Source organism: Narcine bancroftii, chromosome 3 (genome assembly GCF_036971445.1).
Source record: "Narcine bancroftii isolate sNarBan1 chromosome 3, sNarBan1.hap1, whole genome shotgun sequence".
NCBI classification, from domain to species: domain Eukaryota; kingdom Metazoa; phylum Chordata; class Chondrichthyes; order Torpediniformes; family Narcinidae; genus Narcine; species Narcine bancroftii.
In genome coordinates, this window is record NC_091471.1 from 235,524,905 (window position 1) to 235,530,904 (window position 6,000).

Sequence of the window (6,000 nt, forward strand, 5' to 3'; positions counted from 1 at the left end):
TGCTAGGATTTTGTGCGTTTTTTCACCTAGTTCATAATATTTCTGTTTTGTCTTCATTATATTCTTCTCCACCTTATATGTTTGTAGTGTTTCATATTTTATTTTTTTATCTGCCAATTCTCTTCTTTTAGTTGTATCTTCCTTCATTGCTAATTCTTTTTCTATATTTACTATTTCCCTTTCCAACTGCTGTGTTTCCTGATTATAGTCCTTCTTCATCTTGGTTACATAACTTATTATTTGCCCTCTAATGAATTTGTTTTTCAATAAATTCTCTAAAATCCTGCCTTTTAAGTAACATGGGGTTTAATCTCCATCCATACATTCTTGGAGGGATGTCCTCTAACTTTACTGTCAATATTAAGGGTGAATGGTCCGATAGTATTCTAGCTTTATATTCTGTTTTTTTTTACTCTATCTTGCATATGAGCTGATAACAAAAATAGGTCTATTCTTGAGTATGTTTTATGTCTAGCCGAGTAATATGAATACTCCTTTTCCTTTGGATGTTGTTTCCTCCATATATCCAAAAGTTGCATTTCTTCCATCGATTTAATTATAAATTTGGTTACTTTGTTCTTTCTGTTAATTTTTTTCCCAGTTTTGTCCATATTTGAATCCAAATTCAGGTTGAAATCCCCTCCTATTAATATGTTCCCTTGCGTATCTGCTATCTTCAAAAAGATATCTTGCATAAACTTTTGATCTTCTTCGTTAGGTGAATATATATTGAGTAGATTCCAAAACTCCGAATATATCTGACATTTTATCATTACATATCTCCCTGCTGGATCTATTATTTCCTCTTCTATTTTAAATGGCACATTTTTACTAATTAATATAGCTACTCCTCTTGCTTTTCAATTATACAATGCTGCTGTTACGTGTCCTACCCAATCTCTCTTTAATTTCTTGTGCTCCAATTCAGTTAAATGTGTTTCTTGCACAAATGTTATATCAATTTTTTTCTTTTTTCAGTAAATTTAGCAGTTTCTTCCTTTTAATTTGGTTATGTATTCCATTAATATTTAAAGTCATATAGTTCAACATAGCCATTTTATACTTTGTTTATCTTCCCTTTCCGTTTCTCGATCATTACCTTTCCTTCTTATCCATTTCTGTTTTCTTGTTTTGAACCCTTTATAAGACAACATTCCTAAAACATCAAACATTTTCCTTATTCTCCTATTTAAAACTTCTTTAGCCCCAATCCCCCCTTCCCCTCCTGAGTTGTCCTTTATCCCTTGTCGGACAACCACATCTCCCCTCTCCTTTGGATTTGCGAATTCACTCGCAAGCGTCAGCTGATTTTGCAGTGACTGTAACTCTTCCCCACCCAGCCACCCCAGAAAAGATTTCACTTTTCATATGTAACAAAGGTCACTCTTTTAATTCCCTCCTTATTCCCTCTATTCCATTTCCTTCCCTTATTAATTCTTGTCTATACTATCTATATTTTCCTCTAAATATGGATACATTCATGTATGCACATTATACATATACACACATATACCTCTTTACCCACATACATATAAATCGTGGTCATTTTTACTCTTATTACATGTCTTCATCTCTCTGTTTGTTTTGTAGTTGTTCTGCAAATTTCCTTGCTTCCTCTGGATCCGAGAATAGTTTTTTTCCATAAGATCGTTTTCGATGTATTGAACTCCTTCCTCTTCTTCAGGAGTTCAAAACTTATGTGTCTTTTTAGTTCGCAGTCTTTTGTACTCTCGTTACACGTCTTCATCTCTCAGTCTATTTTGTAATTGTTCTGCAAATTTTTGTGCTTCCTCTGGATCCGAGAATAGTCTGTTTTGTTTTCCTGGAATAAATATTTTCAATACCGCTGGATGCTTTAGTATAAATTTATACCCTTTCTTCCATAAAATCGCCTTTGCTGTATTGAACTCCTTTCTCTTCTTCAGGAGTTCAAAACTTATATCTGGATAAATGAAGATTTTTTGCCCTTTGTACTCCAGTGGCTTGTTGCCCTCTCTTACTTTTTCCATTGTTTTCTCCAGTACCTTTTCTCTTGTAGTATATCTTAGGAATTTTACTAAAATAGATCTTGGCTTTTGTTGTGGTTGTGGTTTAAAGGCCAATGCTCTATGTGCCCTTTCTGTTTCCATTTCTTGCTGTAGTTCTGGACATCCTCGGATCCTAGGGATCCAATCTTTTATAAACTCTCTCATATTCTTGCCTTCTTCATCTTCATTAAGGCCCACTATCTTTATGTTATTTCTTCTGTTATAATTTTCCATTATATCTATTTTCTGAGCTAACAGTTCTTGTGTCTCTTTAACTTTTTTATTAGATTCCTCTAATTTCTTTTTTAAGTCCTCTACCTCCATTTCTACTGCTGCTTCTCGTTCTTCCACCTTGTCCATTTTTTTTCCCATTTCTGATAAGGTCATATCTATTTTATTCATTTTCTCTTCTGTATTGTTTATTCTTCTTCTTAAATCATTAAATTCTTGCGCTTGCCATTCTTTAAATGACTCCATGTATTCTTTAATAAGAGAAAGTATATCCTTTGTCTTGCCTTTCCCTTCTTCTTCTATTTCAATGTACTCTTCCTCTTCTTCTTCCTCTGGGTTGGCCATCTGTTGTTTCTTTGTTGTCCTTTTCTTCTCTTCTTTCTTGTTTTCGTTGTCTTCTATATTCTCCTCTTGCTGCAGCTGTTCTGCAGCTGTCATTGCCGGCTGTGGAAATCGACTCCCCAGCTGGTCACCCCTCCCGTCGTTGTGTTTTTTTGCATGCGCGGTTGCGCACTTTTACTCGGCTCAGCGAGCCATTTTTGTAGTCCACTTTCTACCGACCTGAGGGAGCGGGTTTCTCTCTCCACCGCGGGCCTCTTCGAACAGGTAAGGCCTTCTCCTTCTTCTTCCGTTGTCTTCTCTTCCTCTCTTCTTACCGTTGGTTTTGATTTTTCTTTTTTCGTCGCCATCTTCTTTCCACCTTTATACTCACTTTACTTTAATTTTTATTTTTGTGCCTTTGTGTTTTCCTTTGTTTTTTCCGACTTTTCTGGAGAGGGCTGGAGTTCACCGTCCGGCCACTACTCCATCACGTGACTCCTCTCCCAATTTGTCCTTCAAGTAGGATTTCAGTTGGTAGTATGCCAACACTGTATTGTCAGTTATATTATATTTATCCTTCAATTGTTCAAAGGATAATAGTTTATTTCCCGAAAATCAATTCTCTATTCTTTTGATCCCTTTTTTCTCCCATTCTCTAAAGGAAAGGTTATCTATTGTAAAAGGGATAAGCTGATTTTGCGTCAGTATTAGTTTTGGTAGTTGGTAATTTGTTTTATTCCTTTCTACATGAATCTTCTTCCAAATGTTGAGCAGATGATGCAATACCGGAGAATTTCTACGTAGTACCAATTTTTCATCCCATTTATATAATATATGTTCGGGTATCTTCTCCCCTATTTTATCTAGTTCTAATCTAGTCCAATCTGGCTTTTCCCTTGTTTGATAAAAATCTGATAGGTATCTTAATTGTGTGGCTCTATAATAATTTTTAAAGTTTGGTAGTTGTAAGCCTCCTTGTTTATACCATTCTGTTAATTTATCTAGTGCTATCCTCGGTTTCCCCCCTTTCCATAAAAATTTCCTGATTATTTTCTTTAAATCCTTGAAAAATTTCTCTGTTAATCGTATTGGTAATGTCTGAAATAAATATTGTATCCTTGGGAAAATGTTCATTTTAATACAGTTTATCCTTCCTATCAGTGTTAGTGGTAAATCTTTCCAATGCTCTAAGTCGTCTTGTATTTTTTTATTAGTGGATAATAATTGAGATGGCTGAGGTTTTCATTTATTTGTATACCTAGATATCGCATTGCTTGCGTTTGCCATCTGAATGGTGATTCTTTCTCAAATTTTGAGAAATCTGCATTATTCATTGGTATTGCTTCGCTTTTATTTGCGTTAATCTTGTACCCCGACCCAATAGAATTCTACAAAACATTTAAAGACTTATTAATACCGCCCCTCCTGGATGTAATCAACCAGATTGATGAGACACAAAACTTACCAGATTCATGTAAAACAGCAATAATTACAGTAATACTAAAACAAGGGAAAGATCCACTCTCACCAGCGTCATATAGACCAATATCTTTGCTAAACACAGATTATAAGATAATAGCTAAACTATTAGCAAACAGATTAGCAGAACAGGTACCGAAAATGGTAAATTTAGATCAAACTGGATTTATCAAAAAAAGACGCACAACAGACAATATTTGTAAATTTATTAACTTAATTCATGCAGTAGAAGGAAATAAAGCACCTACAGTAGCAGTTGCTTTAGACGCAGAGAAGGCCTTCGACAGAGTAGAATGGAATTATTTGTTCAAAGTATTGCAAAAATTCAGTTTACCGGAGAAGTATATTAATTGGATTAAAGCGTTATTTAAGGGACCGTTAGCGAAAGTGACAGTAAATGGACATATATCAAAGCAATTTAACTTAAGCAGGTCAACGCAGCAGGGATGCCCACTATCACCTTTATTGTTTGCGCTAGCTATAGAACCACTAGCAGAATTGATAAGAATAGATAATAATATAAAAGGAATAAAAATAAAAGACAGGGAATATAAAATCAGTCTATTTGCGGATGATGTTATAGTGTACTTAACAGAACCAGAACTATCAATAAAAGAATTATATAAGAAATTGAAGGAATATGGAGAAGTGTCGGGTTACAAGATAAACGTAAATAAAAGTGAAGCAATGCCTATGAATAATGCGGATTTCTCAACATTTAAGAAGGAATCTCCATTCAGATGGCAAATGCAGGCAATAAGATACCTAGGTATACAAATAAACAAAAATCTCGACCAACTATATAAACTCAATTATTATCCACTAATGAAAAAATTACAGGACGATTTAGAGCATTGGAAAGATCTACCACTAACACTGATAGGAAGGATAAACTATTAAAATGAACATTTTTCCAAGGATACTATACTTATTTCCGGCATTGCCAATACAACTGACAGAAAAATTCTTCAAAGAGTTAAAGAAAATAATAAGGAAATTTTTATGGAGAGGGGGGAAACCGAGGATAGCACTAGATAAATTAACAGAATGGCCTTTGGAAGACTACACAAAAGAGTCTGGAAAAACAACCAACTGAAAAACCTCACAAAGATAAGCGTATACAGAGCCGTTGTCATACCCACACTCCTGTTCGGCTCCGAATCATGGGTTCTCTACCGGCACCACCTACGGCTCCTAGAACGCTTCCACCAGCGTTGTCTCCACTCCATCCTCAACATCCATTGGAGCGCTCACACCCCTAACGTCGAGGTACTCGAGATGGCAGAGGTCGACAGCATCGAGTCCACGCTGCTGAAGATCCAGCTGCGCTGGATGGGTCACGTCTCCAGAATGGAGGACCATCGCCTTCCCAAGATCGTATTATATGGCGAGCTCTCCACTGGCCACCGTGACAGAGGTGCACCAAAGAAAAGGTACAAGGACTGCCTAAAGAAATCTCTTGGTGCCTGCCACATTGACCACCGCCAGTGGGCTGATAACGCCTCAAACCGTGCATCTTGGCGCCTCACAGTTTGGCGGGCAGCAGCCTCCTTTGAAGAAGACCGCAGAGCCCACCTCACTGACAAAAGGCAAAGGAGGAAAAACCCAACACCCAACCCCAACCAACCAATTTTCCCTTGCAACCGCTGCAATCGTGTCTGCCTGTCCCGCATCGGACTGGTCAGCCACAAACGAGCCTGCAGCTGACGTGGACTTTTTACCCCCTCCATAAATCTTCGTCCGCGAAGCCAAGCCAAAGAAAGAAAGAAAAGAAGAATAAACAAGGAGGCTTACAATTGCCAAACTTCAAAAATTATTATAGAGCCGCACAATTAAGATACCTATCAGATTTTTATCAAACAAGGGAAAAACCAGACTGGACGAGATTAGAATTAGATAAAATAGGGGAAAAGACACCTGAACACATATTATATAAATGGGA